This window comes from Arvicola amphibius, chromosome 1 (genome assembly GCF_903992535.2).
Source record: "Arvicola amphibius chromosome 1, mArvAmp1.2, whole genome shotgun sequence".
In the NCBI taxonomy this organism is placed as follows: Eukaryota; Metazoa; Chordata; class Mammalia; order Rodentia; family Cricetidae; genus Arvicola; species Arvicola amphibius.
Window position 1 is genome coordinate 190860090 of NC_052047.1, and position 25951 is coordinate 190886040.

Below are 25951 nucleotides of genomic sequence, written 5' to 3' on the forward strand. Positions count from 1 at the left end.
TGAAATGCCACTACACTTTTATTTTTCATCGTACATACAATAAATGTAACCACTATTAAAGATTTTTTTAATATATATTAAAATGGAATTGAACTGAAACTGCATTAAAGCTATTTTAACATTTTGTTAAGCATATTATTTGCACAGTCAATTGTCAGTCATAAATGTGTAACTCTTGGATAACTGATTAGTAAGGCTAAAAAGGTAAGAGTGTATCCCTAATTATAGAGACACACATCCTCTTGATTGAACATCCAAGAGAAAGAATCATGATTTCCTGATGCCATGTGGCAAGAGAAATATGGGAATAAGAGTTCTATTCTTTTTAATAATTTCTATTCCTATATAGGAGAATGATTGAGAAGCTTATCTTGAGCTTATACCTTTAAATAGTCAGATTAAAATGGGTTATGAAATAGCTTTTTAGGCTTTGGTCCAGATGGAGTTCATTTGAAGTCTATTTCCATCATAATAGGATCTATAAAGTGAATGCAAGGGAAAGAGGACTGATTCAGCCAATGACACAATGTGGGATTGTTCTCAGCAGTAATATCTGTAAATTTTTATCCAGTGTGGAAGACACTTAGGTCTCATGGCCTCATTATCTGTAGCTCAGAAATCAGTTTCCTAATATCAATGATGAGAATTCCATTGAGCCCTTTCTGTCCTTTTAATAAGTAAAAAGAAAGCAATATTTTAGAAAACTAAATATGAAAGAATATTGGCAGAGTCTTTGCTAGAGCTGAGTAAAACCTGAAACTCTAAAAATGAAAGAAAGGAAGAAAGAAAGAAAGAAAGAAAGAAAGGAAGGAAGGAAGGAAGGAAGGAAGAAAGAAAGAAAGAAAGAAAGAAAGGGAAGGAAGAAAGGAAGAAAAGAAGGAAGGGATGCTTTGCTTCCAAAATAAAGCACTGACTTAGGAGGTGGGAATTGTTTAACAGGATTTGAGACAAAGAGCAGAAATCCAAGGGTGTTGTTTAGATGGAGCTGCGGGGCTATGTCCCGCCACCTGGCTAGCTTTACACCCGAAATAATTACATGGAAACTGTATTCTTTTAAACACTGCCTGGCCCATTAGTTTCAGCCTCTTATTGGTTAATTCTCATGTCTTGCTTTAACCCATATTTAGTAATCTGTGTAGTACCACGAGGTGGTTGCTTACCAGGAGAGATCTTATCCTGCATCTGTCTTGGAGAGGAGAAGCATGGCGACTGCTTGAAGTGTCTGCCTGACTCTGCTTCTTTTTTTCCACAACTCTGTTCTGTCTACTCTGCCTACCTTATTTTCTGTCCTATTAAAGGGCCAAGGCAGTTTCTTTATTAACCAATGAAAGTAACACATATACACTCCTCCATCAGTATTGAAAAGTGGCTAGAAACATCTATGTGAAGGATCATTGCATTCCTTTGATCCTGTAAAGAAGTGTTGATTTATAAAGATATCCACATGCTTGTGAGCCTTATGTGTGGGAGAGGCCAGTTGAATTGTGGAGAAATTAAAATTATATGTGGGATGTTCCCCAGTTTGTTCTTCTGAATATGATGAGAACATTTGACTCATCTCCACAATTTAGTTCACAACTTTCTAGTTTACATTAGAAATTCAATCATTAGGAAAATTGACCTTAAAAAGGAATATGAAAAACCACCAACACTTAGTTCAGTGTTTTTAAATGCCATCAATGTCTAATGTGCCCACTATGATTTCTTTTTTATTATTACTTGATACTTGCTGTTGATAAGTATAGAAGAGAATAAGTTAAGTACAACTTCTATAAACAATGCAAAGTCATCCTACATATCTGTCCATTGTATTTTTAAATGATCTAAGAGATAGTGAAGAAAATGGAGGAGAAACATCAAGGCAGAAGAAGCAGCAAGCAATGATTTTGTATGATAAGCATTTCAGGCAATACACACCAATGTTAGGAGATTATTTACATTTTTAATTTTTTAGGTAAAAGCTTTGAAATGTATATGTAAGGCTCTGGGCCTTATGACAACTCACTGGAAGCTAGATATAGGAATATAAAAATATTTGTCACATATGTTGAATATTAATGAGGAACATTCAGAAAACAGTGGATATAGTAACATGTAAATTTTTAGTAAACAGAAGTTAGATAAATGGAGATCTATAATTTGGCTGGCAAAGAATTCAAAATATTTATGTTGAAGGAGCTCCAAGAAGAGTGTGACATCAGCAAGATGGCAGAGAGAGGAATCTTTCCTTCCTGGTTAGCATCCCAGAAACAATGTTTAAACAATGACCCACAGCTGAATAGGACTCTAGATAACTCCAAAGTTAAATAGAACTATGTGCTTATTAGATTTTTGACAACTAAACAAAGACCAGATTCATCCAGGAAGAGTGAATCTCAACTGAAAGAAAAGAACTTTATCAGATTGGACTGGAAGCAAATCTGCAGGACTTCATTGATGTGGAATTCCCCCCTGTATGCTGTGAATGGTGCTTCTGGTCCTGTACAGGTTGTCTTGGGTTGTATAAGAAAACAAGCTAAGCAAGTCACTGAACAGAATCTACAGACTTGCTTGAATCTGTGCCTTCAGGTTCCTCTCCTGACTTCCATGCTTTCATGATAGACTTTAAGCAGCCTTCAGCACTGGGCACTTTTCCAAAGCCACCATGACCTCCAGAGCCTTTGTCACTGAGGATTACCTCAGTTTTGATAATATTCACTTGACTGAGGGAGAATCTAGACCACTATATATTCCTCAAACAGTTGGGGAAAATAGAATTATGAATAAACTTTCAGACTGGGAACCATTACATGAACACAAGAACTGCGACCAGTTGTGTTCCCTGACCTAAGCAGACTCAGGATCAATGCTCCAGAACAACTTTACAAAAGAGCTACTGAACTCACACAGTCCAACGTGGAAATGTAATCAGCCAAATATGCCGGCCATGACCTGGAGCTGCAGAAACAGAAGGATAAGAAAAAAGAAAGCAAACTATTAGCTAAGTGACTAGTAACAAAAACCAAATAAATTAACATCTGAATATTCTACAGAAAGAATTAAAAATCCTTAATAACATTTAGCAAAGTTTCAGAGACAATAACTCAATGAAATAAAAAATGCACAATGAAAAATACATTGAAAATGGAAATAATATTAAAAACCAGAAGTTAAAGAGTAAGATGAAAATCAGGAAAGATACAAAAAAATAATTTCAAAAGTGTTGATCAAACTGTAAAAAAAAATCATCAAGGGAACCATTTGAAAATCACAAAACAGGTCTTTTGAAATACTAAGAATAAAGGTAACAGAAAAAAAAGCCATACAGAATTTATGGAGCAAAATAAAGAAATCAAGTACAAATTACAGAATTTTAAGGGAGGGGGAGAGAAAGATAAATGAGTAAAATTTTTAGCAAGTAAAGACAAATTTGTAGAAAAGAAATTGCAAAATAAATCTTATTCACAATAGCTTCAAAACAAGGAATATTTAAGATCAAACCCAACCAACATGCTGAAAGAGCCCTACAATGGAAACTTTAAGAAAATAAAGAAATAAATTGAAGGTGTGTAGAAGACTCAAAGGTTTTTCATGTTTATTGATTGAAACAATAAAAATAAAACTTATTATGTTACCAAAAGAGAATTAAAGATTCATTTAAATTCATTAAATTCAGTCTTAAAAGCAAAATATTAAAATTCATAAAAAAGACAAAGCAGTTCTGATAAATTTCAATGACACTAGAAGTTTCCTAACACGGGACTTCATATTAGACTACAAGGTCACAGTAATGAGTCCAGTCTTAGTAATGATAGAAAAAAAAATGAGTTATCCAGTGGTATAGGTGACCCAGACATATACCCAGATAACTACACTATAGCTAATTATTTTTTTAACTAAGATGGTAAAATCATAACATGAAAAATATATACTTGGGTGCTAGACAGATGCCTCAGCGATTAACAGCACTGGCTGCTCCTCCAGAGGATTCATATTTGATTTACTCATTCACATGGCCGCCCACTGCCATATGTAGCACCAGTTCCAGGACATCTGCCATCCTCTTCTGGACTTCTCACAATGCATACAGAGATGCAGACAACACACCCAAACATACATATATAAAAAATTTTAAATATTTTTTAAAAGTGTTTAATGAATTAAAACAATTTAATAAATTAAAAATAACCTTCAGTGTTTTGAGCTCTAAAATCTATATCTATACTTATAGGTGAATGGAACTAGATATCTGTCTTTCATTCTACATAAAGTTCTATTCAAAATGTATCAAATGCCATAGTGAAGTTCTAAATTCCAATTTTTTTTTGTTTTGTTTTTCGAGACAGGGTTTCTCTGTGGCTTTGGAGCCTGTCCTGGAACTAGCTCTTGTAGACCAGGCTAATCTCGAACTCACAGAGATCCGCCTGCCTCTGCCTCCTGAGTGCTGGGATTAAAGGCGTGGGCCACCACCACCGGGCTAAATTCCAAAAATTTTAAAGAAAAATAAATGAACTTAAATATATAGGACCTTCAAAAACCAAATGAAATAGCTTAAAAAAATAAACTAAAGAATTGATATTGGGGGTTGTATAAAACTAAAAAACTTTTCACAGTAAAAAAAATTGACCATGTAAAAAGCCAAGCTGTACTAAGGAACAAAGTCAATACTAACTAAAAGCTCAGAAAGTACTAATATTTAGAATACATAAAGAACTAAAAAATTTAACACTACAGCATCAAGCAACATATTGAATAAATATGCAAATAAATTAAATGACAGTTTTTAGAAAATGAAGTATAGATATTCAAAAAATTTATGAGGAAATGTTAAACTTTCTCAGCCATCAAGGAAATGTAAATCAAAATTACATGTAGAAAGTTATATTTGCTTATGTCTGGATATTAGCTGTTAAATAAATAATAACCAAGCTATAATCTGTAGACCCAGATTGTGTATAAAAATGGTCTAGGCAGAGACACACAGACCTCTCCTTGTGGGGGTATAGAATTGATTTTCTACGTGGACTGCCAGGGACCTAGAGGCTGATGGCAGAAGAGATGGAGAGGGAGAGGAGAGATGGGGCTAGGAAAAAGATACAGAAGACATAATGTTGAAAGGAGGATAAATTTGACAGTGCTGGGGGAGTAGAAGAGATGTAATATATAACAAAACTGACCATATTTCATTATATACATGTTTGAAATTATAAAATTATATTTAAAAATTTTGAGATTCTATTTCTCTCTGATTAAAAGTAGTTAGTAAAGAAGCAAATGATGTGGGATTTCCCTCTGTATGCTGTGATTACCATTAATGAATAAAGAAACCTATAGAAGGGCAGAAGGAAAAACTAAGCTTAATACTGGGAGGAAGAAGTGTGGAGTTAGAGAGAAGCCAAGGTGCTGCTGGAGATAGACAATGGGAACTTTACCTAGTATGACACAGCCTCATAACAATATACAGATTAATAGAAATAGGTTAAATTAATGTGTAAGAATTAGCCAATAAGAAGCTAGAGCTAATGGGCCAAGCAGTGATATAAATAATATGGTTTCTGTGTGATTATTTTGTATCTAAGCTAGTTGGGCGGCCAGGAAGAACAAGTGGCTTCCTCCACCAAATGGGCACCTATGTTGCCAACTATATTCCACTTAAAACCTGAGAGGGAATGCATAGCAATTCTCAACACTAAAAAACAAAGTTTAGCCATATTTTTTTTTTCTCCAAATGGGCTTTTCTCACTGGTGGCACACTGCAGCTTCTTTAAGAGAGGTTTTCCTGATTCCATGGTAGCAAAAAAAGCTGCACCATTTTGAATACCAGCTTTCTGGGCAATGCTGGCCTCTGACTCTTTCAGGAGACTGAGCATTTCAATGGGGTTTGTGAGCAATGTGCTATAGCTTGGAGGCAACAGGGACCAGCTGTGTACCTAGAGATGGAGCATTGTGCATGGCTCTCAGAGACAGCAAGCAGCTCTGCCATGCTGGGCTGTGCAGAGCAAGCAAGTAGTACCGTATATAGTCTAACAATGGCACAGCTTAGGTTTTAAGAAGTGCTTAGCATTTTAAAAAGTGTTCCTGGACAGTAAAGAATTACAGATATATAATAAAAACAATTTCAAATGAGAAAGGCCTCTAAATGGTTCACAGTGTTGATTAAATGTGTGTAGGCTTGGAGAAAAAAGTAAAAGAATATAGACCATTATAAAAAAAGTAAATGGATTTTTAAAAAAAGGTAAAGTGTTTAAAGAGACAGCGTACAGAAAGTCATAGATTAAAAGGAGTAAAGAAAAATAGTACATATAAAAATTGAAAATTTACAGAGTCTGGATTATATATATTATTGCATTTTCTTTGAATTTTTTGACTGAGAGAGACATTTGATTCTGGGATTGCTAAGATAAACCAATATTTACACTTAAAATGTATCTTGACTTCAGAATTTGAGTCTAAGGATATGTTTCTATGGAAAAGAGGTTCTTCTTTTGTTTCCACAGAGGGTGAGAACCTATGGAATCATTCCAGACTAGTGTGGTTTGATGGACCAACACCTCCTAAAAGGATACCATGAATACCCTCCAAAAAATTACTTCACCCAATAAACAGCAGGAAAAAAATTTGGACAGAACTTCATCCAAAATTCCATAAATTGTTTATAAATGCTTGTTTACTAAATGGGTATATGCTATAGAGATTTGCATTGGTATAGATCTCGGTTTATTTATATAAGATTAAGGTCAATTTTATTACACTGTGTATATGTATTTCTGCTCTTGATTAAGGTATTGTATTTGTCCAGCTTATTTAAAAATGAAATGTATACTTAAGAAACAGGTTAATAGATAATAATCTAAATAGCCAAGCTTGTAGTCATGTTAGTTAGATTTTCTAGAAGGACAGAGATATATTTCAATTAGATAGGTATTCTTCAGATCTTTCAAAGTCCTTCAGAATATAGCATTTAAAATGTTTTAAGAAGTTAGACTTTCTTTCATGACAGTAAGACACATCTGCTTCTGGCAGCACCAAGCTACTTCAAGAGGAAGATGGGCTTCAAAGAGACTCCTTATGGAGTTGTTTAGCCATTTTGGCAAGAAATTGCTCTTACCTGGGTGCTTGATGAACTGGACATGCAGGACCAACAGAGAAATGACTACTGAACTTGTCTAAATGTTAGATGATCCTTCAGGGTTCCTGCTTCATGAAAGTGTCTGTCTAGACATTTTGTAGGACAGAGAAGAAAGTGACTGACAAACTGCCAATATAGGTGGAACTGTCTTTAAAATTTCCTGCTTCATGAAAAGTTCTGCTGGATATTAAGGGCTGTGGGCTGATGATGGATTCCCCAATGGTACAGAAGAGCTTTGTGTGACTCTCTAGGCAATGAGATGTCTCTGTCAATTTTTTAGCTTTGGCAGTTGCTTACAATGCACTTCCAGTTTACTTAGGTAATATTATATCTTTCTGGAGTCTTTTAGTTATGATAAAAGTTCAAGTAGATATAAATATTGTAACTGTAATTCTTGCTTGATACCTGTTTTGTTATAAAGTAATTTTATTATTTTGACAATAAAATCTTTTTTATTTAAACAGAAAAGGAGAGATGAGGTGTTATTTCCTTTTGTATGCTGTGATTACCATTAATGAATAAAGAAACTGCTTTGAACCTATAGGAGGGCAGAACTTAGCTAGAAAGGGAAAAACTAAGCTGAATGCTGGGAATAAGAAGGGTTGAGTCAGAGAGAAGCCATGGAGCTGCTGGAGATAGATGCTGGGAACTTTACCTGGTAAACCACAGTCATGTAGCAATATACAGATTAATAGAAATGTGTTAAATGAATATGTGAGAGTTAGCCAATAAGAAGCTAGAGCTAATGGGCCAAGCAGTGATTTAAATAATATGGTTTCTGTGTGATTATTTTGGGTCTTAGCTAGCTGGGTCGCTGAGAAGATCAAGCAGCCTCCCCCAACAACAAACAGCAGCAAATGCCAACAAGGATGCAGATAAAAGGAAATTCTTACACAACGACTATGGGAGTCATATGTATTTTTCTAAAAAAAAATACATTAATGTTTAACTACCAAAATATCCTACTATTCTACTCATGGAAAAGTATCTATAAGAAAACAACTCTGCAAACTCTAGACATCTATAATTCAACCCCTTCACCTAAAACCACAGGAGAGGTAGATAGAATGAAGAGCCAGAGGACCACAGTATCAGCTAAGAGACATTGTCATTCTAGATATGGCAGGGAAGCTACAGCATTGTTGTCTAAACAAGAATGACCAACCATACCCTAAGTTGACATATCAATGTGGATGAGAAAATTTTTCAATGTTTCATCCATAAATAAAAGCTACAGGTAATCTAGAAATGCTGAGGTGTGGGGAGAATAATTTCTTTCCAGGGAGAAACACACTCCCCCAGAAGTTTATTGGACTTGTTCAAGGCATCTTAATCAGTGGTAGAAGAATAGGGTGTATTATTTGTTTTGCTTTAATTTTGTTTGTTATTTATTTTGTTTGGTTTTCTCCACTACATATGAAGCATTCTCCTGGGTTAAAAATTTGTCAAATGACAATTCACATTTTTATATTGTTTTGATACTGGACTACTTTATCATTACACAATGAATTATTTTACCTACTTATTCTTTGATACATCTATTTATCTATTAAATATATTTGACCCTGAGTTTTAATTTTATGTTATTTTTATTTCTTTGTTTTGTTTTATTCCATTATCTTCTCTGTCTTAATGATATGTCCACTTGCTAAAATGGAGCCTTGACAGTCTCTCGTGTTATTTTATTATTGCCCATCTCTCCCTCTATTGTCTTTATTGTGTATGCCTACTATGTTTAGAATTTCAGATTTTTCTTCTTGTCTCTCAATGTTAGGGTCTGATGGTACGATCTCTCTGTTTAAAAGATCTTTAATATGGTAAATTCTTTAAAGCTTAGGAAAAGAAAACCAACCTTGGCATCAAAACTACTATTTGAAATTTATCAAAGTAGTTTGCTATCCCAATGGAGTAGTTTCAATGTAATTGTCCCCAAAATCCCATAATTCTATAATCCCGTTGTCATAGGGATTGGAACAATTAACAGGTGTGGCTTTGTTGTAGTGGTTTTGGCCTTTTTGGAAAAAGTGTATCACTGTGGGGATAGGGTTTGAGGTTTCCTATGCTGAGGATATCACCCCACTGTGTGTCAGTTGATTTCCTGTCACCTGTATCCGTCTCAGATACAGCACCACTTCTGCCTATATACCATCAAGCTTCCTGTCATGAGAGTAACTGACTGAACCTCTGAGACTGTAAGTGAGTCCCTCAATTAAATGCTTTCTTTATAAGAGTTGTCATACTCATGGTGTCTTTTCAGAGCAATAAAAACCCAAATTAAGATACCAGCCATTTTTACTTACACATAAAATATATTCTTTCCTCAACAAATATATTAGACAATTGCTCCATATGCAAATAAAAGATAACAGAAGACAAAGGAACTTCGGAGAAAGGAATGACTCTAATTACTTTTGCAGAAATTTCCATTTCTCATTGTTTTATGCTTTTGCCAAGTTCTCTAAAATGTATCATTTCTATCTCCATAATAGATTCTTTTAAACCTGTATATTTATTGATTCTGTTCTTCTGGATGTCCAGTAGGTGGTTAAGAAAGAAATATTGACATAAATTTGAAAATTAGTTTTAAAAGTTTTTTTCCCATCTTTATGGAAACACATGCAAGTTTCTGTGAGTAGTTAGGTATTCTAAGATCATGGATCTCTGCTATGGTTTTCTCCAGTTAAGAAGAAAAAAAAATCAATGGATTTAAGCTGAACTTAATTTTTCAAATACAAGTATCTTCAAACTCTATGAAGCTGAAATATCCTTGTGTAAAAAAGTAAATTTGCATAAACATCCAATAGTAAATAGATTGGCAACATATAAGAGTAAACCCTAATTTCACTTAAACTGGACTTTTGATGGCATATTGTTAAAAAGTACAGGTCATAATTTATAATGAAAACTTATCATACAAGGACTAGAGCTAGTGGATTGATATTGATCCATTTAATAGCTGTAGCAAACTTCTTTTATCAGCTTTGCATTTACACATTTATCTGCCTCAGAGACCAATCCAATAAAGCTTATTTGACTTTACCAGCTCACACCATGAAGTATTTCCTCAGGCTGTATTGTTGCTGCAATTTCCTGAGTGCCTGGCACCCTCTGGGTAAGGACAGATTTTTTTCACAAGACTTTGTTTTCTTTGTTCCTTTATAGACCAGTATTCTTTGCACTATGAAATGTCCTGTTTGCAGAGAGGGAGATAAGAGTAGTGTCTGATCATATCATAATCTAATAATACCATGCTTAAATAACATTCCAATTTGTGATATCACTTAATATTATGATGAAAGACATGCAATGATATTTTCTTGGATACCATATCGACATCCATGCACAGGTTCTTAACTTTTCATGGATTACGAAATTAATTTTTTATACCACAAACATTAATGTTCCTGAACTTTGAAAGTAATTGTACTAAACTTCACCCAATAGACAGCAGGAAGAAGTTTGGAGAAACTATGCCCATATTTCCAAATATTGTTTATAAATATTTATTTATATTTAAAAGGAAATATGCTGTAGATATTTGTATTAGTATGGATCTTGGTATATTGATACAAATTTAAAGTCAATTATGTTATATGTGTATATATATTTCTGCTTTTGATTAAGGTATTGTTATTGTGTAGTTCATTTAAAAATGTAATGTATAATTAAGAAATATAGGTTAATAGATAATATCTATAATAATCAAGCTTGTAGTCATGCTAGTTAGGTCTTCTAGATATATAATGATATATTTCAGTTAGGTATTCTTCAAATCTTTCAAAGACCTTCAGAATATGGCATTTAAAATATTTTAAGAATTTAGGATTTTTTATTACAATGAGGCATATCTGCTCCTGGCAGCACAAGGTACTTCAAGAGAAAGATAGGCATTGAAGAGGCTCCTTACGAAGTTGATTAGCCATTTGGACAAGAAACTTCTCTTGTTGGGACTGCTTGACTTGACATGAAGGAACCACATGTTCCTTCATGCTGAACTTTCCTAAAGGTGAGACTACCCTTCATGGATCATTTTGTTGTGTATTTATTTTCAGCTCTATAGAAATTTTGATGCACAAACTAGTTTTTATGGTTGTTTTGTTACATTTGCATCCAATGTAACTTTGTTGGCATTATTCCAATGATAAATAAATGTTTCAGTCCTTGAGGGCTAATCCTATTTAAGGAAGAAAATTAGGGTGTTCAACACTTTAAAAAGTAGCTTCAGTTTAAAGCATGAAGATAGAGGTGTTGTGCAATATTTTTATTTTTTATTTACTTTTTATCTTATGGACACTAGACCAATGCTCTGATCCATTAAAAGAACAACAGTTCTTCTGGGTCATAATAACTTTCTGAAATATGTCAATGAATTTTATCTAACTTAGTGATATTTTGACTTCAAAATCTGCTTTTTCCTTTCTACAGAATTGATGGGTATATTATATAAAACTTAAGAATATAAAAAGGTATCTTTACTATCAGGAAAATCTAATTATAATCAAGAAGAATGGAGATAATTACTCTAGCTTTAAGTCTTCTTTCTTGATTAAATCATCTTCTGGAATATATTGGTACACTGATTTTGTTTAGTCTTTTTAGAACCATGGGTTTAGAGAAGTTTAGTAAACAGAAAGGTAGCAGGTTGACTCTGTAATTTATTTCCAAACAAAATCATACTAGCAATATCAAAGGAATCCCAGATAATCAGGATACTGGTGTAGTAGGGTGCTAATAGAAGGTGTTGTGGGAAAACATAAAAATTTGTATTTTATTTGCTGCTGTACTCTAAGGAATGCTGAATAAATATATGGCAACTTAGTTGGCTTGTGTTTAGAATAAGATAGCTGTTCATTCTCCCCAAGCTTGTTATTTGCTTTAAATTTAAGTAAACACAAGTATGCTGAGAAAGGAAAAATAAGTTTATTTAAAATGGAAAAATTAATCATGGAATTCTGTGTTTTATTTCAATATAAAAATACATTAAGTTAATATATTGAAAGTCATGACTGTTTTCAGAAGACAGAATATCTCTGTAATTTTATTCTCCTCATGTGAATAATTCTAAAATATTTGTGTTTATTAAGGTTCACAAAGTATTCAGTAACACTATATTCTTCCTCCCCAACTGCACCTGGGATATGAAAGTTATTCATCCCAGCCACACACACATATATATTTCAAAATATTTTGTTTGGTGGGTAATAGAATAGTTTAAGATTACCTGTCATTTTTCTCTAGATGTGGTCTTGAATACATTGCTTTCTTATTCCCTTTATCTATGCCAAAATTATATTAAACAAATTTATAGCATAATTCTACAAACAGTATGTCTGTAAATCATGTGAAATATAGAGAGTCGGAAGGAAGCCATGCAGCTGCTACAGAAGACAGATGCTTCTGCCAGAGACTACTAAAACTTTGTCAGTATGTCACAACCTCATGGTGATGTACAGATTAATGGAGATCAGTTAGTTTAGAATATAAAAGCTAGCTATAATATGTTTAAGTTATTAGACAGGGAGTATTGCAATTTATACAGATTTCTGTGTGATTATTTTGGGAGTCTGGTCAGCTGACAGATGAATAAGCATCTTCTATCAACAATTGGCACCCAATGTGGGGTCGGTCAACAGTGAATTTTGTGGAGGAAATCCTCCTTTTAATCGAAGTTTGCCTTTTCTTCAAACCAGAAAAAATGTCTGGTACACAGTAAGCCGTGACCATATATTATTATGGGTCTAAATGAATGAAGTCATAACAAAGAATATTAAATAGTTTAGAGTATTTGATCTGCCTAAGATACCTAACTCCACCTAGTTTTTCAGGGAGGTATATCCATTTTAGTTTTAATGGCTTCTAAATATCTTTTTAGTTCCTAAGAACTTAGTTCAATTTACACAGCTACACCATCTTGATTGGGTCCCCATTGGGTAGGTCAGTCTTTTTCAAGGTGACCTATGAAGAACTCTCACAATAAATCTTATGACTACATTTTATTTAACTATGTAGTACCCTGACTGTGCCATTATAGACAATCTATAAGAAAGACAAATAGACTCCAAACAAGGTCAGAAGTTACCAGTATTCTCATGCTGGCAGGAATTCTAATATCTAGCGGATGTGAGTTAGTAGAAATCTGCTGAACAGAATTTGATCTACTTGCAACTTTCTTGAAATCTGTTTTAGTTAGGATTATTATTGATGTGATGTAATACCATGACCAAAAGCAACTTGGGTAGGACAGGTTTATTTGAATTACATTTCCACATCACTGTCCATCCTCAATGGAAATCAGTAATGAAACTTAAACAGGACAGGAGACTATTCAGGATTTGATGTAGAGGCCACAGAAGAATATTGCTTACTGGTTTGCTTCTCATGACTTGCTAAGCCTTGTTGTATGAGGCTGCTTGTTCCTTCCTGACTGCCCAAAACTTAAATAATCACACAGAAACTATATTGTTTGCAGTACTGTTTGGCCAATAGCTTAAGCATATTTCTGGCTAACTCATATCTTAACTTAACCCATTTCTATTTGTTTATATTTTACCACAAGGTTCGTGGCCTACTGGCAAGGTTTCAGCTAACAGCTCATGTCTTTCCCCTCTGGTGACTACATGGCATCTTGATTCCACCTTCTTCCTCTCAGCATTCAGTTTAGTTTTCCCTGCCTACCTCTGTTCTGCCCTGCTATAGGTTCAAAGCAATTTCTTTATTAATCAATGGTAATCACAATGTACAGAGGAGAATCCCACATCAAAGCCTGCATTTACATAGATCCCAGAACCACTAGACCAGTGGTGGCATAAGCCTCAATGGACTGGCTTCTCCAATATCAATTACTCTTTAAGAAAATGCTATACGGGCTTGCCCACAGCAAGACCTTATGGAGGCATTTTCTCAACAGAAGTCGCCTTCCCTCAGATGATGACAACTTAGGCCAAGCTGACGTAAAACTAGTCAGCACAGAAGCCACCTGTAACTATTAATAATCAGGGACTAGCAAAGAAATTCTAATGAAAAAACTCAGAAAAAAAGGCGCTGTTCAATTATCAGTAGAGTTTGAGATGAACAAACTGAGGCAAAGCACGTAAGAATGAAGCATTATCTCTATCTGCAGTTCACAGTTACACATTTATAGAACATAAAAAATGTTTTCTAAGTAGATGCTAATGATATCTAATATAAACATGTACATAACATTACTTGTTAAGAAGTTGCATTCTTGGGCTAGAGATATTGCTTAGCAGTTGAAAGTACTATTTCAGAAGACCCAAGTTCACTTACCAGCAGCATCCACACCAGGAAGTTTACAACCTGTAATTTAGCTCCTCAAAAATTGCTGTGTTCTTCTGGTCTCCAAAGGTACTCACACATATATAACAAATGCACGTGCACACACATACACACACACACACACACACACACACACAGAGAGAGAGAGAGAGAGAGAGAGAGAGAGAGAGAGAGAGAGAGAGAGAGAGAGTTTTTAACTACAAATAATTATTTTCATCTGTGAAGAAAAATAGTAGTTGCCTTCTGAGATTAAATACTCAATATTAGCTATGACTCAAGTGTTCAAACTTGTATGATATAGGTGACCAATTTAGATATTGTCCATGTTACCTTATTCTGCATCATTAGATTTCCTTGTAGATTAGATAGTTTTCTGAACAAGGAGAGTTTTCATTTAACTACAACAAAAAATTTAATAGTAAGGTGAAAATATGATAGATTCCACCACCTAGTCTTAAATTAAAAGATTGTCTGGATGTATACAATTTATGCAAGCAGAATAGTCCTTTAGCAATAAATATAAACCTTGTCAGTGCTCTCTTTACCTTTAAATATGTATGATATTAATTGTCAAAAGATAGTGGGTTTAATATGAAGAATAGGCCTTCCAATATAATATTTTAATAGCTCAAAGTTTAAATGATTATGTAAAAGATGAATATTCTAACTCATTCAGAGATAGGTCATGTATAAATTTAGTGGACAAAGAAAGTCAAGTACTTATGTATCTAATTATTAAATAAGTATGGTTACACTTTAATGTCTTAATTTTTAAAATGTACATATCAAAACAGTATATGAAAATTAAAGCAGAGTATTTACAGGAAGGCAAATTCAAAAAGTATAGAATGTTGATAGCAAACTTTCAAAATATGAATTAAAATAATTATTTTACTAGAAGATAGGTTTGGTAGCAAATGCACTGGAGAAAATGGAGAGGAAAAAATGAAGCGCTGTATAAGACCATGGTCCAGAAACAGTGCCAATGAGTTTAAATTGCTGCTGATAAGAACTGCAGTGACTCTGGTTTTGTACTTTGATCAAACAGAAGCCCTCTCTGACTGCTGGGCTCAGAACCCACTGGCTCTTCCTATCACATAACTCAGGATTATGCTTGGTTATGTTTGGCAAGTCTACAACTAACCAATACTTTTTGCTAGTAAAGGTTTACCAGGTGTGCAGTTGTGTCTAGTCTGCATGCTTAGTAATTCTGTGTCTGAGACTTAGCACTATTACTTTCTAAGACTGTGTCCTTGGACAGATCTACTATCCACCCTAATATAATGTAAAGAAAGTCAACTTAATGAAAGCAAGGGTGGCCTAGCAGAGTTCTGCACACAGTGAGTACACATGTGCATACAGTCAGTACATGCAGAACTTTCTTTGTTATTGAGCAGAACAGCTGATATTAATTCAGAATGGTTAAATACAACACATATAGTGCAAGAGTTTTCCAGATAATTCTACTTTCAACACTGTCAGTCCTTTAGCTCTAAAGCAAGCTGCATACTACTGAGAGAATGCTGTCTTTCACTGTGGCTTTGGTGATATAATTGACCTCTCTGATATTGTCTCCTGTTGCTGAAGATTGGCCCCAGAAATATTAAGGGAAGTAAAGTCATAAGACAACTGAAAAGCTAAAAGTTTATACATCGAATGTATGAAAGTCTTTCAGTACAAACAATAATTCAAATCCCTATATGAAACTTGGCATGTTAAAATGAGTGAAAAAATAGCAAAAACTTAGCAAATAGTCTTAGCCTGAGATGAGTTTTGAAGCAGAAATCAGACATATGGTGAAGAAAAGTCCAGGAATCCAATGCAAAATAAGATCTAATGACTTAAATCTCAACACCATCCTCATAGCGCCAAAGATTTAGTATATGTCAATTTTTGTTCTATAAGTATGTGGTTGTTGGTAATCCCTTGTTCACTGACTGAAAAGGTACTTATTTGACCTGTCTATGAGATCACGGGCTTATTTCCTCTCCTGTCCATTGTGTATTAAACACCACTCCAAAACTTTTCCTATATGATGAAGGATTAGGCACAGCTAACAAAGCACTGTTAACAGGTGGTGGTTTATCACAAGAGCGCCAGAATCACAGATAACTTTATGGACTGATGAGTTTTTATCTGAATGGGCTGCAAGTCAATGGGCCTGGAGGACGTGAGTCACTTGGAGTTCCTCCAAGAATCATTCTCATATTCTCTCTCAATCTCTCGCAGCCTCTCTTGTTCTTTCACCACCAGCCCGCTGCACATCCTCACACATGCTTGCACACACATTCAGCTCCAAACTCACTTGCACCTACAACTCCATTTGTATTTCAATATCCTGACCCTCCTTAACCAGTATGAGCAGAGATGTTTTCCTGCACACATAGATTGCATCATTATCTTCTGTGTTCAAACAAGTACACAAGGATGTATCCAAGTGATCATAAAGCGAAAACTTTAAAACCACGATCCAAATCAATCTATTATTCTTTTATATTGCTTTTCTCTGATATTTTGCCCTGCGGACAGGAATTTGACTAGCATGCTTTAGAACCATTCCTCAGTTTGGACTTGGTTATCTGCTCTTTCAAACCCTAGTCTATGTCACTTTTACTGATCACTTCCTCTAATAACTTTGTCATTTCTAATGTCCTTACCATACAACATACAGTCAGAAAGTCTAATTCTATGCAAACTAAGATATAATGACTGAAATCTCAATACCATATTTGTATCACCAAATATTTAAGAATGTTTGGATTTTTGCCCTGCATATTATCAGTGACAACTCCTTATTTATTGATTGAAAAAGTATTTATTCAAGTTATCCACTTTTTTCCTGTAACACTTTCTTGTTTCCCATTGTTTCTCTGAAGTGTTTTACTCTCTACAAATACTGAAATTTGTTAGATTTAAATTCAAAACTCTATCTCCTTTGTAAAAGTTTGTGAATAAAATGTGTTAGAAAGTTGTGTATGCCACATACCTTCAAGGACAAGATCTTAGCATGTAGTTATGTAGTTATGTTGGGTAACCAAGGCCAATGTTTTTTTTTTTTTTTTTTTTTTTTTTTTTTTTTTTTTTTGGTTTTTCGAGACAGGGTTTCTCTGTAGCTTTGGAGCCTGTCCTGGAACTAGCTCTTGTAGACCAAGCTGGCCTCGAACTCACAGAGATCCGCCTGCCTCTGCCTCCCAAGTGCTGGGATTAAAGGCGTGCACCACCACCGCCCGGCTCCAAGGCCAATGTTAACAGGTTATGTTGTTTTAGAGACATCTAAAATACCTGAACTTCCAGGACTTTCTTTTGCATCCATCCCCTGAGAACTTTTTAATATGCATACTATATATAAAAGAATAAACAGACAAGCTTAAAAATGGAATTAACATAATTATATGTCTTCCCTCTATCTTCGTTACCTTTCACCAAGGACTCACCCTCTAAGATTCTGTAGTGTAGAAAGTCACACTATCTCTCTCCAGACCCTAACACAACTAATACTGATGCTATACTATACTGTATATATACAATTAATAATAGTTATCGCATGTAGGGTAGTGAATAAAGATATCAAACTGGAGAATACTAGCAGTAAATCTTATTCACAGGAGAACGATCTTAACTATTGCGATCAGTATTAACCCCACCTATGGGTTGTGCCCACCTCTAATCTGACTAATTTCCAGTGTTCTTTGCCTCTTAATGTTTCTTACTTAGATTTAGAAGCCCGTGTCTCTAGTAAACTTGGAAGGATTCATTCATACCACAGGAAATCCCTAGAACTTATACCAGTCATGATTGTGGTAACACAAGGCAGTGTTTCTCCTGCCTTTCATTATCAAAGGAAGTGATGTCAAAATACATGAGAAATAATCTTCCCTAGAAATCATCTGTTTTACTGTTAGCAACGTCTGGTGAAAGGATTGTATTTTGAAAAGAACAGCAATTTTTTATATCAAGTCAGTGTTCTACATATAGGAGGTGAAGTATGACATATAATAAATGAACCAAGATTTCAGTTGTAAGACCTGAGTTCTGCCTTAATTATAAAATTATGTGAAAATTCTTATTCTCATACCATTGTCTTAGTTTTTAGATACAAGAGGTTGATAGTTCATGTCTGTATTTCCTTTGAAGAAAGTTGAGAGAACGCTGTAATAGGAAAACTATCTAAGAATCCAAGTAGCTATCATTACCAAATTTTTGGAAAGTAAAAGAAAATTTCTGATCATTTATTAGTCAATTCAACTTTTATAAATCAGTCATTAAAGGGATTATCAGTTCAATTTTGATAACCTAGTAATCAGCACATTTCTTAAAATAACAGACAGACAAAACATAGAGTTAGCATATGTGAGATTCTTGTTATCTCACAGTGAAAAATTAATTCCAAAAATTGTTTTCATTAGCTGCTGCAATCCATAATTGGTTTGGGTCCTAAAATTTGTTTCCAACATCTGCAAAGGCAAGGAACCTATTACAAAAGCCATCTGGAACTAGAATATAAATGGAAGTACAACTGAAAACAAAATCTTCGCTCTTGAATAACTGGTAATTCAATATGTAAGATGTCACAGAATATAACAAACCAGGCTACTATTATGGAGATGGAAAGTTCTATAAAGATCTCAATCTTGATGGGCACATTGGTCCAGCCCTACAGCAACCTAAGTACCCATCTGCACTGCTTACCTGAGCCACCACCTTGGAGCCCCAAGCTCATTTATCATAGGCACCATCCTGCTCAAACGTTTGCATGGATACGGAAAAAATTAATGACCTTGGGCAAATTTCTCATACCTTTAGGACACTGAACTGACAAACTGATAAATATGGGAAATTTTGCTATTAGCCCACCCTTGATAAGTCATCTGGATTGCTGGAAAATTGATTACCATTTTCTGAGTTCATCACTATGTGAGATAACAGAGGAAATCTAAAACCAAATGTAGACGGTGCTCCTAATAATTCTACAATATTCTAAATTTTCAAAATTGTATTTAGTCACAGGTAGACTGACATCTGAGATTTAATAAAACTATGTAGTTTTTGTTGTGTGAACAAAAGATAAATGATTTTTCTTGGGGAATTAACATACACATCTACTCACATCAGATAGGGAACCCATGGCAAATGAAAGCATGGCTATCTCCACAGTCTAACTTTGTGCACCAATGCATTTTATTAGGATTACTTTTAGGAATATGAGTGAGATGTTACTTACAGGAACAGAAATGATTCAAAAACAGCTGCATCACCAAAGACTACCCCAGCATGGATGACAGGTCACAATGTTATAAACTTGGAACATACTGCACAGTCTGTGGACAGATCAAAAGTTGGAGAGTGCCCTTTCCAGATACCCCACTTGGTTTATACCTCCTTAGGTGGCTTACCTGGTTTCTACTTCTTTCAGGCAACTGGTCTGGTCTGAGAGATTTCTTTGCAGTTTGACTCTGTTGTGTTTGAAGGGAACTCTAGACATTTATTGTTTCCCATGTCAAAGAGGAACCTAGGGAACCTGGTTAGTTTCAAGGACTTCCTGAGTCTTCCTTGAGTTGTACTTAACATCCTGCTTGAAGAGATTCTTCCAGGATGGAGTGCTTTGATTGCATTGTTACTGTTACAAGCAGTTTTAAACTCTGGTTATGCAACATACTCAGTTGATACTAGATGAAGTAGATTATATAAGTTTTCCAGCACTCCTTTTCTGTAGAGTTTTAAGAAAAACATATGAGTTCAGTTAGTATTCAAAGTTATAATTCATAAAATAACTTAGAATATTGAACATTAATACTTTATAAAATATACATTTATTTCAATCATATTTCATTCTTATTAAAATTAAGTGGTATACATTTAAGCCACTTTGTAAAAATTTTTATTGACATGTTCCCTCAAACCTTGCAATTAACATAAAAATACTTTGATAATGGAGTATAGCTATTGTCAATTTAAAACAAATGCAAAAGATGTTTTCCCTTCTTACTTTGTAATACACATAAAATTCCTGATATCAAAAATTTGTTGCTGTAGGCTTATACCAATACATACTGTTTATTTATTTTACTGTCTCTTAGAAACCAATTTTCTATAATTATAAAAATATAAATAGCATGTAACTTAGTTCATTAGGCAACAGTATTATTCAAAAACAAATGTTTATGGGAAAAGTCTATCATCTTACAAATTCTTATTTGTTGTTTGACCTTTCAACCTTGTAATACAATTCTTTCCATTTGTACTTAGGAAGTAATTATATATAAAAGCATATCTCCAAATTCTTACAATGCTCTTTTTCCTGATAATTTATTGTGAAAAGTAATCTAAACAATAGTACTTGAAACAATTATTGGGAGGAAAGCCATGAAACCACTAAATAGACTACATCCTTAATATTTGGTATATTTGTTCATAATCTGTCCATAAACCTCTCCCTTTTCCAATCTTACATTAATTTTACTCTTCAGAAGATTGTACAACTTTAATTTTGTTCAAATGATGAAAACTTTTTGTTTTCTTAAATAAAACTGATTAATACTTTTTCATATGTTGTTAGAATTATTTTGCTAATGCTAGTTTTCTAAAATTTATATCTAAAACAAGAAAGGACATTTGATAATAAATTTTCTTATCAAAAACACTTTTCTCAGTATTTGTTGGTAGGCTATGCTGCCTTCATTAGGAAAGTGGAGAAACATCTCCCTTATTTTTGGTAAAGTTTGATGTGATATAAATGTTATTATTAAAGTATTTAATTGATGCCACCTGTATACATTCATGGTGTAATTTTCTTTTTGTTGTTTGTCTACTTTTTTTTTTTGCTGAGAGGTGAAAAGTCATTTACACTGTTTATATTTTCCTTGTTGTTTCTATTTTTACTTTATCTTTAATTTTATTAATAAGTTTACAATGTATCCAAATACATTTTGTTTGTATCTGTACTAATCCTTTTGACTAAGTGGATGCATAATATCCACTTGAAGTTCTCATCAATTTGAGGGAATTTTTCCTAGTTATTTTGAAGATTTTTCTACTCTGTTATTTCTCCCCAATATCCTGAGTTCCGAGTTACTTTACATTCATTTGCATAACATTACATTATGATTTGTAATTTATCTGTTTATTAACTTTCACAGTACTAACTGATCCACTCTATGGCAATCATATGCATTTTCAATTACATTGAGAGATCAGTAAGTGTATCAATGTGTCTGTGAGTATTGTCACACTTATGGGAGGTCAGAGGAAACTTGCTAGTGTTGATTCTCTTCTTCAGCAAACCTGGTCTTTGGGATCAAAATAGTTTGACAGACTTGAAACCAAGTTCCTTTACCTACTGATTCTTCTAGGTAATGCTTTTGGTTTTTGTTTGTCTCTTTGGTATTGTTTGTTTTGCTTTGCCTGTTTTTTTTCTCTTTCTCTCTCTCTCTCTTTTTTTTTTGCTTCACATCCTTTATTATTCACTATGTTTTATTACTTCTGTCATGATCCGATGACCCAACATAAAACTACTTTTCCCTAACTGGACCGGTGCGGAGGCGCGAGAAAAAATGAGACACAGTTCACACAGCAATATCGAAGGGAGTCAGGCTTCATCCATTCCTGAAGATCACCCGCGTTTATTATTCAAACATCTTTTATTCCTCCAGGTAAACCAAGGTGGAAGCTCATTAATATTCTCTTTCCTGGATGCAGGAGTACAGTCACACAGTCACACCTGCAACTCGGTCACCAGCTTGGATGCCACACCTCTTCCCAGGTGATCTACATAATAACAAAAGAGAATGAGCAGCCCATCCTGAGAGTTTTATTAGGTAGCCACAGGTGGTCTGGCAGGATAGTAACTGCCTTGAAAACCATGGCCAGAGATGTTGGCTGTTACATCTTGTAGGAAATATGGGCCTACATCCTTCCTTTATTCCTTTAAAACTTATACATTTTCTTGGTAAAAATTTTTAATTAATTAGCTCTGTTTTTATTTCCTTGAGTTTCCCTATGTGTTAATTTAGTGCTATTATATTTTTTTAAAGACTCAAAACTATATCAACGGCTGCTCCAAAGAGCTGGTCATCTGTTTATAATGAAATTTATATGTATTTTTTCTAACCAACTGTATTTACTTCAATAAACAATAATACTCTTACATCTTCCCAGCTATACTAATTTTCATTTCATTACATTCATTTTATTTATAATACTCTATGGCATCTGAAATTTATTACTTTCTATTGTGCTTTAGACACATTTTGTCCATTATTAAAATAACAGCAGCTATTATAGTTCTTTTTTATTTTATTTATTATTATCATCATTATTATTATGATTATTTTTAATTGATTTTATTGAGCTATGCATTTTTCTCTGCTCTCCTTTTTTTTTCTCCCCTTCCCTTTTAACCCTCTTCCATGGTCCCCATGCTTCCAATTTACTCAGGAGATCTTGTTTTTTTCTACTTCCCATGTAAAATAGAGCCATATCTGTCTCTCTTAGGGTCCTCATTGTTGTCTAGGTTCTCTGGGATTGTGATTTGTGGGCTGGTTTTCTATGCTTTATGTTTAAAAACCACTTATGAGTAAGTACATATGATAGTTGTCTTTCTAGGTCTGGATTACTTCACTCATTTCTAGATCTGTCCATTTTCCTGAAAATTTCAAGATGTAATTATTTTTTTCCGTAATTTGTAATCCATTGTGCATTTACCGTATTACAGTTCTTTATAGCTGTTTACTTTTCATCTTTTCTTTCTTATGATAGCAAATTTACTTCCATTACAAATTTTGTATCCTTCTGATTTTACACACAGTTGTAGCCTCTCTATTGGACTTCCTGGAGTGTTGATTAAATGTGGTGATTAGAGAAGTACCTTTGCTTTGGTTTCCCTACAACATCATCGAACACTGCCTATCCCCTGGTCTGTTTCTCAGACTCACATATTAGTATCTCTCTGCTTCTCTAATTGTCTTGTTTATCAAGCTGCTAGTAGATCTATAGGCCAGTGGCCTCCAGGGCATCACAGTGCTGCCTTTGTCCCTGATTTAGCATGGCTTTATATTCCATGCATTTTCTTGATCATCTAAAGAGTTATCTCAGGAGTATGAACTCTGTTGTGGAATATATGTTTACACTGTAAAGATGTGTTGCCTAAGGCACATTCGGATTGGTTTAATAAAGAAGTAAATGACCAAGAGTTGGCAGGAAAGAATAGGTGGGACTCCTAGAAAGAGAGAGAAAAACTGGAAGGAAGAATCTAGGTGCATGATTTTAGCAGTAAACTTAGGTGCAAGTTTGATGTGCTGTACGAAGAAGTGGTAACTGAGTCACATGGCAAAATTAGAATAAAATAAAATGAGATAATTAAGTTATAATATCTAGTTGGGAAAAACATAGGCTAGTGCTAAACTTTCATAATTAATAATAAGATTCTGTGTATTTATTTGTAGATTGGAAGTCCCAAGAAAGTCTAACAAGACAGCTTGCTACATTTGGTGCCTGGCACGCAGCATGCAAATCCATATAGGGCCTGAGAAAACTGAAAAACAAACAGAAACTTCTGGTAGGCTTGGTGCTCGAGCCTACAGAGGTGCAGCTCTTTTAAGAGGCCTGATACTGAGAACCTGAATAGAGTTGATGAGCAGCTGCCAGCGAACTTCTTCCTGATGGGAGAATAGGTAGAAGTCCTACCAGAGCTGGCACAGATAGACTGGATCCAGGACAGGACTGAGACATGAGTCTCAGTTCTCACTGACTAGAAGGGGGCAGAGCCGGCTGCCAGGCCATGTGCTAAGTGGAGACCTGAGGTAGAGGGAATAGCTTAGAAGTTTAAGGTTTGACTCACAGGATCAGAGAAGGCTGCCACACACAAAAGTCAGGTTCAGGCTGAAAAAAAAAAAAAAAAAAAAACTGAACAGGTTACAGTGTGCCTAAAATGTGCTTCAATGCTGAAGAAAAAAAAGGAAAATGGATATAGACAGTTATACTCAAATAGTTTGAAAATAACTAATTTGTTTAAAGAAAGAGTAAAGTAACACACCCGTACACACACAAACAATCATCTAATTTAGCTAACCTCTGCACACCATACATTCCATAATTGTGTTAATATAAATATATGTTTGTTATAATTTTGCTGTGGTCCCGAGCAGCTTGCTGCGGGGTCCCGGCAGCGCCAGGTCCACAAACTAAGGTGGCTGCAGCATGGTGGCTGCAGACAGTGAGTCCCGGGAAAGTGCAAGTTGTCAAGCAGTAAGCAGTGTGGGCAGGAGGCAGATGGGAGGCACATGAACAGGCACATCCTACAGAAAGAATTGGCTATTTATTAGTTTTATTATGGAGGGGAAGGAAAAAGGGGAGAAGGGGGTGAGAGAGAGAGAAAGAGGGAGAGGAAGACAGAAAAAGAGGAGAGAGAGAGAGACAGAGAGAGAGAGAGAGAGAGAGAGAGAGAGAGAGAGAGAGAGAGAGAGAGAGAGAGAGAGAGAGAGAGAGAGAGAGAGAAGGAGAGAGAAAGAGAGAGGGGGAAGAGAGAAAGCCAAGATGGAGAAAGAGGGAGAGAGGCTGCAGGGTGTGGGCATGGCTTGTCTCTTAAAGAGACGAACAATCATAACAATTTTACCTAATTTGACTAGACACCAACAAACAAGTAGCACAAGTGAACCAGCCTCTGAGAATGCCTCTGTTGCAGTTTCTTCAAAATTCTGCATCCAGAAAATCTTCCAATCTGCTTGATGAGATGGTTCAGCCTCACAGACTACTCCAACCAGACTTGGTAAACTCTACACTTTCTCATCACCTAGAAATAGACAAAAAATAATGTAGCTGATTCTCTCAGGATTGACCCTTGTCCCAATTTTCTCAGGGTCCCCCAGATATGCTGTTACTCTCACACAAAAGCAGGCAGCCTAGAGAACATGATGCTCACATTTCTAAGAGGGAGGGTGGATGGTTTGTGGTCATTCAATGGGTTATGGATGTTTATTATCATAAATGGCAGTTAGATGCAAGTTGTTGTTGTTCAAGGTCAAGGAGAAAGCTGAGCAAAGAAGATTAGATTCCAGTGATGTTATTCAGAAAAGAAAAAGGAGGATATAGAAATTATAAGGTAAAAGTATAGATTATTGAATTTGCTTTTAAAACTAAAAAAGCAACTATTAATCTTAAATATTTTACATTTTTATGGAATTTTGTATACTGATAACAATTTAAGGCTATTTTGTTAGAATATACTGTACATATATTTCTGCTACTGTTTAAGGTATTGTACTTATTCAGCTAATTTAACATTATAATTTAAATTTCTAGTCTTTGAAAATTATTAATGAAAACTATTTATGATATTTAAAATAAAGGTTAATAGTTGTCATAAACCATCTTTTGGGGTGACTTTTGCCATGGTCCAGCCATGGTGGGTTTGTACATTCCAGGGTAGGGGTGTGAGGATGAGAAATGTTAGGAAGGAGGAATAAGAGATAAGAAAAAAAAACACAAAGATATAGGATAATCCCAGGAGAGGAACTCAGTGAAAAATGAATACTAAATTCACCCAGGTTTATT

The 25951-nt window shown here is 34.6% G+C and overlaps 1 protein-coding gene across 1 annotated transcript in view; it reads left to right on the top strand.

Moving 5' to 3' along the window:
- LOC119806357 (nuclear cap-binding protein subunit 2-like) overlaps positions 1-25951 on the top strand; it is a 120871-nt gene that overhangs the window by 66013 nt on the left and 28907 nt on the right. The gene's annotated exons all lie outside the window — the stretch shown is intronic.